Consider the following 13,276-nt stretch of genomic DNA (forward strand, 5'->3'; position numbering starts at 1 on the left):
AACTAATAAGGGCCTACTGTATAGCACAGGGAATTATACTCAATACTCTGTAATGGCCTATATGGGAAAAGAATCTAAAAAGAAGAGTGAATACATGTATATGTATAACTGATTCACATTGATGTACACCTGAAACTAACACAACATTGTAAATCAACTATACCTTGATAAAATTTTTTAAAAAGAGTTCCCTGCTTGTTGTAAGTTTTGGATTAGATTCCAGAATTCTGAAAAAGTTGGTTCTGTTGGTCTTAGTCAGCTAAAGGGTGATTCAGTAGAGGGACTTATTATTTGTACATCCCAATCTACCACTTTTAGTGATGTTCCCCTCTCCTGAATCTTAATCCTGTGCATTCTGGGCTACAGAACAGTCAGGAAAGGGTATACATGGGCTGCTAACACGACTGTTAATGCTTGAGGACCTACTTCCCATTTTAGGCTAATGGCAACAGTGTTTTGATTTCTTGAGATGAGTTCAAACATGCTCTTGTTTACCCATTCAAGTTTCAGGTGGACAAAGACCTATAGTCTTAACCATCTATGTAGAAACTCTTGTTTGTGATGCTGGAGGTGATTTATTATAAGATCTGTGAATTAAGGATGGCATAAGCAGGGAGGGCCTTTCTTCCTGGATTACAGAAATTTCTCTTCTTCATACTAAACTTTCAAATAGCATTATTAGCAGTCATTTGCATTCACATGATCCACCTTAATTGCTTCTCATTATATACACACTTTGTTTTTTTTTTAATTTTATTTTATTTTTAAACTTTACATAATTGTATTAGTTTTGCCAAATATCAAAATGAATCCGCCACAGGTATACATGTGTTCCCCATCCTGAACCCTCCTCCCTCCCCATACCATCCCTCTGGGTCATCCCAGTGCACTAGCCCCAAGCATCCAGTATCGTGCATCGAACCTGGACTGGCATCTCGTTTCATACATGATATTTTACATGTTTCAATGCCATTCTCCCAAATCTTCCCACCCTCTCCCTCTCCCAGAGTCCATAAGACTGTTCTATACATCAGTGTCTCTTTTGCTGTCTCATACACCGGGTTATTGTTACCATCTTTCTAAATTCCCATATATATGCGTTAGTGTACTGTATTGGTGTTTTTCCTTCTGGCTTACTTCACTCTGTATAATAGGCTCCAGTTTCATCCACTTCATTAGAACTGATTCAAATGTTATATACACACTTCGGATAACATTATCCACTTCATCTTTTGGCTAATTGGAGGGGATTTTTTTTTTTTTTTTAATATGAAGTCATCCAGCTCAGAGATAAGATGATTTCCTCCATATTAAAGTAGGTCACCCTGTAGGTCTCACTTCAGTTCAGTCGCTTAGTCGTGTCCAACTGTTTGTGACTCCATGGACTGCAGCACACCAGGCTTCCCTGTCCACCACCAACTCCTGGAGCTTGCTCAAACTCATGTCCATCGAGTCAGTGATTCCATCCAACCATCTCATGCTTTGTTGTCGCCTTCTCCTCCTGCCTTCAATCTTTCCCAGCATCAGGGTCTTTTGCAATGAGTCAGTTCTTCGCATCAGGTGGCTAAAGTATTGGACTTTCAGCTTCAGCATCAGTCCTTCCAATGAATATTCAAGACTGATTTTCTTTAGGATGGACTGGTTGGATCTCCTTGCAGTCCAAGGGACTCTCAAGAGTCTTCTCCAACACCACAGTTCAAAAGCATCAATTCTTCAGTGCTCAGCTTTCTTTATAGTCCAACTCTCACATCCATACATGACTACTGGAAAAGCCATAGCTTTGACTAGACAGACCTTTGTTGGCAAAGTAATGTGTCTGCTTTTTAGAGACATTACTTTGGTCTCATTCTAAGGTCTCACTTAGAATCCCCAAATTGAAAATAACCATGAAGGACATATAATCTGTGTCCCAGTCTCCAGGCACGATTATAACTAACTCATCTTGGACTTTTGAGAACCTGGCTAGCATGTGTCAGATAAGCCTAAGCTACTTCGTTGATTAAAGCTGTTAGCCCTTACATTGTAATCTAAGCCAGTTTCTTGAAACATTGCTATTTGCATGAAGCAGATGATATTTAAGAGCTTGCAACAGTAGAAGACACTGTGACTCATTCCCTTCATGGTGGGGCTTTCCTTCCAAGGCTCTGTTGTTTCATCCATAACATTAGTTGGAAATTTGATTGGCTGCCTTAGTTTTAAGACTATGATCTGAAGCCTAGGGCCTGTTTTTCTTTGTGTAGCTAACCCCTAGGTTCATTTAGGGATAAGACTGGGCCTCCCTAATACCATGTCTACATTGTTTTGGTGGTCTTGATGATTTTTGGAGAGGAAGATCATGACTGACTGAATGCTTGGGGATGAAATCTGTTTCTGAGGCTCTTTGGGAAGTACACAATTTTGTAAAATCATGATAATTGTACATATATATTTCTGTTTATATATGTTTCTTTTTTGTCATTATAGATGTCATTATGAATCAAGGTAAGCCTCTTACCTTTTTCTTCTTATTATTACTGCTGTTACCATCTGCTCACCAGTATTTACTAATCCTTGAACAAAAGTGACTGTCTAGCACTTAGCAAAGCTGCCTCCTTGAGCCAGGTAGACAAGGGCTGAAGTTATCTGGCATCTTGAGAGGCCTCCTCCCAGGAACTTTGTCCTGCTTATTAGAAGGTCACCAGAAAAATCATACTTAGATACCCATGGGTCTCTTTTTTTTTGGTTTTCAGAAGTGAGTTTTCTTTGAAGAACCTTGATTTGGGAATGCCTTAGTGTTGAGTGAGAGAATTGACCTTTTTTTTTTTTTTGCTTTAATTGTTCCCAGAATGGGTTTGGTCCCTCAGGTTAACTCAGGGAGGACATAAAGGCTGGTTGCCAATCTCTAGGATGTGAGCCACAGAATAAAGGGCCTGAGGGCTTAGGCCTTGTCTGTATCATTCGTTTTAGAGATCCAACCAGCAAGGGAGTCTGATGTTTCGCGGCCTAAATACAAATAGGTACCATTGCCTTTTTAGAGACATTTTTCTCTTGTACAATAGGGCAGGAACAAAGCAAAAGTAGGCCCGAGCCTTAAGCAAGAGACTAGACTCCCTCATCAAGAACGGTACTCCCTGAGTATGGTAGACTGGACTAACTTAACCTTTGCTTGACTAGGATTAGAATTCAGATCCAGTGAGATCTGAGCTGCAATGTAACTTTTGTTGAGTTTTTTGCCTTAAAGGAGTCAAAAGAGTAGGTGAATGATGCTAAGAGGGCAGGAGAGGAGTATGAATAGGGAGCTTTGGGGAGAAACTTCTCTAGCCTTTGAGGTTGGGTGATCCTTCTCTATTGGAAATATGCTGTGTAGGAATATCAAAGATCAGTTTCTGTGTGTTGAACAGGGGGCACTCTCTTTGGAGGAATAGGGAATGATAGGGCTCCTTGGAGATAGAGAGATGAAACACTTGACAGATTACCATGCAAGAAGAACATAGTGAAGGTAGCAGGAGCATTGGGCTGTAAAGTCAGAGATCTGAATTTAAGGGTCAACTCTGATGCTGATTCTCTGGGAATGTCAGGGAGGTACCTCTTCTTGGCCTCAGTGTCTCAACTAAAAATGCAAGAAGTTGGACTTGGTGGTTTCTGATGGCCATATCTGCACCAGTTTGAGCTTATTCCATGATTCTGTAACCAAGATCACCTGTGTTTACCTGTCTGCATTCAGTCAGAATGGTATATCACATTGGTTTGATGGGACTTTCTGCTGGAGAAAGAAGGATTTGGCTTCACATTACGGTTGTTGACTAGAGAGTGGAGGAACCACTGACATATTAATAGGTAACACTCCATCCCCAGGATGTGGTAAGGCTGTTTCTGTGAGGCACCAGCCAGTGAGTACCAATAGGAAGATGATGCAAGGTTGTGTGAAGAAGCCATTCAGCAAAGAAGCTGTGCCCTTCTGTCCTTTATACAGCCAGATTCTAAATTAAGAGGCAATTTGCTTTTGATCTCTACCTGTATCAGTTGAGTAGGGAGCTTTCTGAGGTGAAAATATCCTGGCCCAAGGCTCATCTTAAATTTAAGCCAGGCTGCTCTCTATTAGAAATCAGAGCCTCTCATTTCATATTTTAAAATGTTTTTAATTTTTTATTGGAATGTAGTTGATTTATGATGTTGTATTAGTACAGAAAGTGAGTCAGTTATACATATACTCTTTTATTTTTAAGATTTTTTCCCATATAGGCCATAACAGAGTATTATGTGGAGTTCCCTGTGCTATGCAGCAGGTTATTAGTTATCTCTTTTATATATAGTAGTATATATGTCAATCTCAATCTCCCAATTTATCCATCCCTGCCTTATCCTCTGGTAACCATAAGTTTGTTTTTCTACATCCATGTCTCTACCTCTGTTTTATAAATAAGTTCTTTTGTACTCTTTTTTTTTTTTTAATTCCGTGTATAAGCAATATCATATGGTATTTGTGCTTCTCTGGCTTACATCACTCAGTATAACAATTTCTAGTCCATCCATGTTGATGCAAATGACATTATTTGTCATTGGTCTTTTTTTATGGGTGAGTAATATTACACTGTGTATATGTACCACATCTTTATCCATTCCTCTGTTGATAGACATTTATGTTGCTTTCATGTCCTGGCTATTGTAAACAGCACTGCAATGAAAATTGGGGTGTATGGATCTTTGGGAATTATGGTTTTCTCTGGGTATATATCTAGGAGTTGGATTGCTGGTTCATATGGTAATTCTTATTTTTAATTTTTAAAGGAATCTCCATACTGTTCTCCATAATGGGTATACTGATTTGTATTCCCACCAACAGTGTAGGAGGGTTCCCTTTTATCCACACCCTCTCTAGCACTTATTGTTTGTAGAGTTTTGATGATGGCCATTCTGATTGGTGTGACGTGATACCTCATTGTAGCTTTAATTTGTATTTCTCTAATAATTAGTGTTGCTGAACATCTTTTCATGTCCTTTCTGGCCATCTGTATGTCTTCTTTGGAGGAATATCTATTTAGATCTTCTGCCCATTTTTTTTTTATTGGGATATTTGCTTTTTTGATATTGAGCTGCATGAGATTAATCCAATAAGAAAATAATTAGTCTCCTTTCATTTTATAATTACCACTTGGCTTTAAGATGCGGACTTCAGAGAAGGAAGGAGAAGGCTTTAGCCTCTTCATATTGAAGTGTGAATGACTGATATCAGACTTTTGCTTGAGAATGATTTGGAGGAGAGAAGGGACCATGAAGGAAGCAAGGAAACAAAGTCAGCAAAACCAAAAAAGAAAAGGTAGATGGGGGAAGAAAAGTGGAAATAAACACAAAACACTATGGAAAGGGAGAGTTGCAAACACACTTACTTTTAGCACCTCCATTTGTTTGGTGCCAGCTGGTCCTCCACAGGGACTTCATGCCCCTTAAGAAGTATTTCAAATTCTAGGCGACTGGCCTGAGAATCAGATAAAACTGACTTCATATCTTATACCCAAGTACTTGTGATCAGTGTGACCTTTAAAATAATTTCTTCATGTCTTTGAACCTTTTTTTTCTCACCTGTAAAATGAGGACAGTGAGCCCAATTTTCCTTAAATATCAGACCCTGATATTTGAATAACATGCTATAGTTTGATGTGGCATAATTTGCCCTCTCTCATATAGAGCAGGGCAGAGAGGTTACAGCTGAAAACCAGAGCAGAGAGAGAGACTATCTTCTCCAGAGACCTTAGAGTAATACCTAAAGCTTCAGCTTCTTAGGGATCACAATGCAGTACCTTCTGCATTCTCCATGACCATTGTGGAGTTTGAAAGAGTTAATCCATGTGAAAGGAGGTTAACAGCTCTGAAGTCTATGCCTGCATGAGAGATTAGACTTGCTTTTAACCTGAAGGAAGCCTGAAGATTGAGTTGGCTTTCTTGAAAGGGAGAGACCACAGGTAAAACAGGATCAGATCAGTGCAGAAGGAAGCTGCCTAACAAATGAATGCCCCTGGTACTGTCAGAGCCACCTGCTCATGATAGCTTGGCCCTGACAGTTCTCTTTTGGCTCATATTTGTCTTCCAGTTCCAGTTCTAATATGGCAGGATTCTTAGGTCCTACTTACTAATGACAAGTTTCTGGACTGGCCTAGAGCCAAAGTATCCCTGGCTATTAGACTGCTAGTCTCCAGGCCTCTTTATGACTCTGCAAGGGCCAGCCTCTCCTTTACTTGATGCCCTTCAGAGGGATCTGGAAACATCTTACAGTAGCTATGAAATCTCCAAGTATATAAAGTTTGGCTTTAGAATGTACCTCATTCTCTCTTTATCTTCTCTTCTCTTGATCTCGCCAAGTAAGTCTTTGAAACAAGTTGCTGCCCAGAGCAGTACATCTGCTCAGGTGAGCTACTGTCCCAAATAAGCATCAAACTCAGGTTCAGGTTGAATTGGTACCACAATATGCCAGAAATAGGGTGAGCACTGAATTTCTGCCCGTCTCAAAAGAACTAGAGTTCTAACCCCTGGGCAACAATTATTGGTTCAAGATGAGATTGTCTTCCTTAGGTTCTTGCATTAACTGGCTGAACTCGGAATAGTGAGTAGTCTTGAGGTGCAATCCAAAGGAGTTATATAACATGAGGACAATTGACCAAACCATTCTCTTCCCTTCAGATTTTATTACTTTCCCAAGAGCTTTATTTCTGGCTTTAATTTCGTTTTCTTGATTGGGGCAGATTGGAGACTATTCCCTGGCTCTTCCTCCCACCCCAGACACAAATACAACCCTCTAGCCTTGGAATAGGACATTTAGAGCTGACAGAAAAATTCACTTATTTTCTTCCCTCATGTAAGACTGATATGGCTGTCTTTGGATGACGTATTAAGACAATGAGTAGAAAGTTGAAGATAGGATGTTTTTATATAACAGCATATCTGAAGTGGCACATCTAAGGTGCTCTATCCTTGATCGTCCTATAGGGATGATCCTGGAGAAGGCAAGACCAGAGCAAAACACAATTTCAGGTTACTTCCTTAGAAAGGAAAGCATTTTCCTTTATGGCCAGTTCCATAAATGCCCAGTTTTCTTCTTTTACTTTGCTTGCTTTTTCCCCTGTTTGCTGGGGAAAGATGCATTTATACAAGGAGAAATCCACTTGAGTTGGTGGTGGATACGAGTTCTTTGTTAAAAAATAGATGAAGAAGACTTTTGACAAAAAAGGGTCCACTGGAGAAGGGAATGACAGACAATTTGAGCATTCTTGCCTTGAGAACCCCATGAATATTATGAAAAGGCAAAAATATATGACACTGAAAGATGAAGCCCCCAGGGCAGTAGTTGTTCAATATGCTACTGGAGAAGAGTGGAGCAATAGCTCCAGAAGGAATGAAGAGGCGGAGCCAAAGTGGAAACAATGCCCAGTTGTGCGTGTGTCTGGTGATGAAAGTAAAGTCTGATGCTGTAAGAACAGTACTGCATAGGAACATGGAATGTTAGGTCCATGAATCAAGGTGAATTGAAAGTGGTCAAGCAGGAAATGGCAAGAATAAATATTGACATTTTAGGAATCAGTGAACTAAAATGGAAAGGAGTAGGTAAATTTAATCCAAATGACCATTATATCTACTACTGTGGGCAAGAATCCCTTAGAAAAAATGGAGTAGCCCTCATAGTCAACAAAAGTGTCTGAAATGCAGTACTTGAGTGGAATCTCAAAAACGACAGAATGGTCTTGATTCTTTTCCAAGGCAAACCATTCCATGTCACAGTAGTTGAAGACTATGCCCTGACCACTAATGCCAAAGAAGTTGAAGTTGAATGGTTCTATGAAGACACAATAGAGTTTCTAAAACTAACAACAAAAAAAGATATCCTTTTCATCATAGGGGCCTGGAATGCAAATGTAGGAAGTCAAGAGATACCTGGAGGAACAAGCAAGTTTGACCTTGGAGTACAAAATGAAGGGGGACAAAAGCTAACACCTTCCCATGTTGGTTGGGACTGGCTGAGGCTGTGAGATGAGTGAGGACCTTTCCAACTGTATACATTGGGGGAAGTACAGCTCAATAGGGAGAGTGCAGTGTCAGGCTGTAGACAGAGGGTGACTGTGTTGCCATGACAAGTGGTTGATGTTAGTGGGTCCAACACTGAGTTGTTGGCTGTGCTCCAATAAGTAGATGACAGGGAATTCAGAGGCAGGCAGTGTGCAATGAACCAATAATGGTTTTCTTATCTGTAAAATGAAGTCCTTAGAAATTCCTCCAACAGATTATCATCAATTAGTTACTGAGGAGGTACAGAAGTACTTTGCTGACAAAGGCCCATATATTCAAAGCTATAGTTTTTCCAGTAGTCAAGTACAGATGTGAGAGCTGGACCATAAAGAAGGCTAAGCGCCAAAGAACTGATGCTTTTGAACTGTGGTGCTGGAGAAGACTCTTGAGAGTCCCTTGAACAGCAAGGAGATCAAACCAGTCATCCTAAAGGAAATCAACCCTGAATATTCATCAGAAGGATTGATGCCAAAGCTCAATACTTTGGCCATCTGATGTGAAGAGTTGACTCTTGGAAAAGACCCTGATGCTGGAAAATATTGAGGGCAAGAGAAGGGGGCCACAGAGGATGAGATGGTTCGATGGCATCTTCAACTCAATGGATATGAGTTTGAGCAAATTCTGGGAGATAGTGAAGGACAAGTAAGCCTGGGATGCCACAGTTCATGGGGTCACAAAGAGTCGGACATGATGAGCAACTGAACCACAGCAACAGAAGTACTTTAGACCTGAAGCCAATCCAACAATCCTACATGATAGTAGATATGAAAACTTATATAGGAATTAAATGACTTACCTAAGTTCTGTGACCTTACTCAAATCCTTTCTGTTTTCTAGATCACAGTTTTCTCACCTAGAAGATGGAGGGATTGGACCAGATAAACTCCAAGAATCCTTCTAATCCATACTCTATAATTTTTAACATTGACATAAAATACACTTAACATAATTTTTTTTTACCATTTCAACCATTTTAAAGTATACAGCTCAGTGCACTTATGATGCTGTAAAACCATCACCACTATTTAGTTCTAGAACTTTTTCATTACTCCTAAAATAAACACCTACCCATTAGTAATAATTCCTCTTTCTTCCCTCACCACAGCCTCTGGACTCCATAACATTTGTATACAGGTCAGCAGGTATAAGGCAGAGGATTTTGAGGGAAGGGATGTGGTTCAGTAGTTCAGTAGTAGGAAGAAAGAGGCAAATGAGTAGCTACAGGAGACTATTTCAGCCTGGATAGGATTGAGAAGTGGTTAGAAATACAAGGCAGATGTTGCAGGAGAACCCTAAACAAGGAACATGCCAAGTGTGGGGCACTGGCACAGTTCTATAGGATTAGTTAGTGAGACCCTACCTGTAGAGTAGCAAGTGATATAGCCTAAACAACATAACAGGTCTGACTCTAAAGTGACTCCATTTTGCCAGGTCACCACACTGAAGCAGTTTTTCTAATGTCTATCAAGTATTGTGACCTTTCTAGGAGATGAATAGATTTCAGAGAAAAGTGAACTTCCGAAAGTTCTGGCAAAGTCCATAAATATCTATACATGTACACATGTTACTTTTTTGTTACCCATCTGTCCCCCTCTCCACCCCTAGGGCACAAGACTCTGCACACAATATTTTAGAAGTAAATTCTGCATGATTTTATTTTATTTAATCAAACTATTCCTTTTGTGATTATTTGACTAATAGAAACCTAAATTCTATCAAGGTCTAAGCAGTTGATAGCCTTAGAGATCAAACTGCAACATCTGTTTGATGATAGAAAAAGCTAGAGAATTCCAGAGAATTCTACTACTACTACTGCTTCATTGACTATGCTAAAGCCTTCAATTGTTTGGATCACAACAAACTGTGGAAAATTTTTAAAGAGATGGGAGTACCAGGCAGGCCACCTTACCTGCCTCCTGAGAAATCTGTATGCAGGTTAAGAAGCAACAGTTAGAACCGGACATGGAACAATGGACTGTTTCCAAATCTGGAAAGGAGTACATCAAGGCTGTATATTGTCAGACTGCTTATTTAACATCTATGCAGAGTACATCATGCACAATGCCAGGCTGGATGAAGCACAAGCTGGAATGAAGATTGCCAGGAGAAATACTAATAACCTCAGATATGCAATTGACACCACCCTAAGGACAGAAAGCAAAGGCTGTCTTTTCTTCATTGGTTATTCTTGCTTCCTTTGTCAAAGATAAGGTGCCCATATTTCTGTGGATTTATTTCTGAGCTTTCTATCTTGTTCCATTGGTCTATATTTCTGCATACAGATCTTTTGTCTCCTTAGGTAGGTTTATTCCTAGGTATTTTATTGTTTTTGTTGCAATGGTTAATGGGATTGTTTCCTTAATTTCTCTGAGTTTTCATTGTTAGTGTATAGGAATGCCATGGATTTTTTGTGTATTAATTTTATATCCTGCAACTTTACTAAATTCTTTGATTAGCTCTGGTAATTTTTTGGTGGAATTTTTAAGGTTTTCTATGTATAGTATCATGTCATCTGCAAACAGTGAGAGTTTTTTTCTTTCCAATATGAATTCCTTCTCTTCTCTGACTGCCATAGCTAGGACTTCCAAAACTATATTGAATAATAGCGGTGAAAGTTGGTACCCTGGTCTTGTTCCTGATCTTAGAAGAAATGGTTTCAGTTTTTCCCCATTGAGAATAATCTTTGCTGTGGGTTTGTCATATATGGCCTTTATTACATTGAGGAATGTTCCTTCTATGCCTACTTTCTGGAGAGTTTTTATCCTAAAGGGTGTGGAGTTTTTTTGAAAGATTTCTCTATATCTATTGAGATGATCATATGGTTTTGATATTTCAATTTGTTGATATGGTATATCATATGAATTGATTGCATGTATTAAAGAATCCTTGCATCCATGGGATAAACCCCATATAATCATGGTGTATGACCTTTTAATGTGTTGTAGGATTTTGTTTGCTGGAACTTTTTTGAGGATTTTTACATCATTGATATCAGCCTGTATTTTTCTTTCTTTCTTTTTTTTTCTGGTATCTTTTTCGGGTTTTGGTATCAGGGTGATGATGGCCTTGTAGAATGAGTTTGGGAGTTTTACTTCCTCTACAATTTTTTGGAAGAGATTGAAATTAAGCAGGATAGGTGTTAGCTCTTGTCTAACCATTTGATAGAATTTGCCTAGGAAGTCATCTGGTCCTTGGCTTTTGTTTTTTAGATCTTTTTTCACAGTTTCAATTTCAGTGCTTGTGATTGGTCTGTTTATATTTTCTATTTCCCTCTGATTCAATCTTAGATGAGTGTTCTTTTCTACGAAATTATCCATTTTCTTCAGGTTGTTCATTTTATTGGAATAGGGTTGCTTATAGTAAGTAGTCTTATGATCCTTTGTATTCCTGTGTTGTCTGTTGTAACTTCTCCCTTTTCACCACTAATTTTTTGATTTGAATCTTCTCCCTTTTTCTCTTGATGAGTCTGGCTAATGGCTTGTCAATTTTGTTTATCTTCTTGAATAATTTGCTTTTAGTTCTATTGATCTTTGCTATTGTTTCCTTCATTTATCCCCATTTATTTCCACTCTGATATTTATGATTTCTTTACTTCTAGTAACTTTGGGTTTTCTTTTTCTTCTTTTTATAGTTGTTTTATGTGTAAGCTTAGGTTGTTTATCAGAGAAAGCAATGGCAACCCACTCCAGTACTCTTGCCTGGAAAATCCCATGGACAGAGGAGCCTGGTAGGCTGCAGTCCATGGGGTCGCTAAGAGTCGGACACGACTGAGTGACTTCATTTTGACTTTTCACTTTCATGCATTGGAGAAGGAAATGACAACCCACTCCAGTGTTCTTGCCTGGAGAATCCCAGGGATGGGGGAGCCTGGTGGGCTGCTGTCTATGGGATTGCACAGAGTCAGACACGACTGGTGACTTAGCAGAAGCAGCAACAGGTTTTTTATTTCTTTTTCTCATTTTTTTTTCCCCCAGGGAGGATTGGATTGCTATAAACTTCACTGTTAGCACTGTTTTACTGCACCCCATAGGTTTTGATTTGTCATGTTTTTGTTGTTCGTTTCTATGTATTTTTTATTTCCTCCTTGATTTCTTCATTTACCTCTTGGTTATGTAGAAGTGTCTTGTTGAGCCTCCATTTTTTTTGCACAGATTTTTTTTCCTGTAATTAATATTTAATCTTACAGTGTTGTGATCATAAAAAATGCTTTTTACAGTTTTAGATTTTCTTATATTTACCAATGTTTGATTTGTGACCTGAGAGGTGATCTATCTTCAAGAATGTTCTGTGTGCACTTGAGAAAAAAGTGTATCCTTCTGTTTTTGGATGAAATGTCTTATAGATATCAATTATATCTGTCTTGATCACTGTGTCATTTAACGTTTGTGTTTCCTTATTAATTTTCTGTTGGGATGATCTGTCCTTTGGTGTGGGTAGAGTTTGAAAGTCCCCCAGTATTATTGTGTTACTATTGATATCTTTTATAGTTGTTAGCATTTGTCTTATGTATTGAGACATATGTTTGTATGTTGGTTACATATTCTTGATTTTTTTTTTTTTTTTGCATTCATCACTTTGTATGTTGGGTGCATAATCTTGATATTTTTTCCCATTCATCACTTTAAATATATCCTGCTACTCCATTCTGGACCACAGAGTTTCTACTGAAAAGTCAGTTGTTATTCTTATGGCGAGTACTTTGTATGTTTAATATTTTGCTGCTTTTAATATTTTTTCTTTGTGTTTGATTTTTATTAGTTTGAATAATATGTGTCTTGGCGTATTTCACTTTGGGTTTATTCTGTATGGGACTCTCTAGACTTTCTAGACTTAGTTGGGTATTTCTGTTCCCATACTAGGGATGTTTTCAACTATAATATCCTCAAATATTTTTTTTAAATCCCCTTTCTCTCTTCTTCTGGAACCCCTATAATTTTAATGTTGTTGCACTTAATGTTGTCCCAGAGGTCTCTGAGACTGTTCTCGTTTCTTTTTATTCTTTTTTCCTTAATTTGCTCTGCTTCAGTATTCCCACCATTCTATCTTCTAGCTCACTTATCCATTCTTATGCCTCAGTGATTTTGCTATTGGTTCCCTCTAGTGTATTTTTTTCCAGTTATTATGTTGTTCATTGCTGATTGTCAGTCTGTTCTTTGTTTCTTCTAGGTCCTTGTTAAACATCTCTTGTACCTTCTTAATGCATTCCTTCATTCTATCTGTGCCTCCATTTTATTTCCAAAGT

General features: G+C 38.6%; 1 protein-coding gene across 20 annotated transcripts in view; it reads left to right on the forward strand.

Annotated features, from left to right (window-relative positions):
* The window catches only part of ARHGEF9 (Cdc42 guanine nucleotide exchange factor 9), a 554,493-nt gene that overhangs the window by 402,110 nt on the left and 139,107 nt on the right, over positions 1-13,276 (forward strand). The window lies entirely within an intron of this gene.

Source organism: Bos mutus, chromosome X (genome assembly GCF_027580195.1).
Source record: "Bos mutus isolate GX-2022 chromosome X, NWIPB_WYAK_1.1, whole genome shotgun sequence".
Classification (NCBI taxonomy): domain Eukaryota; kingdom Metazoa; phylum Chordata; class Mammalia; order Artiodactyla; family Bovidae; genus Bos; species Bos mutus.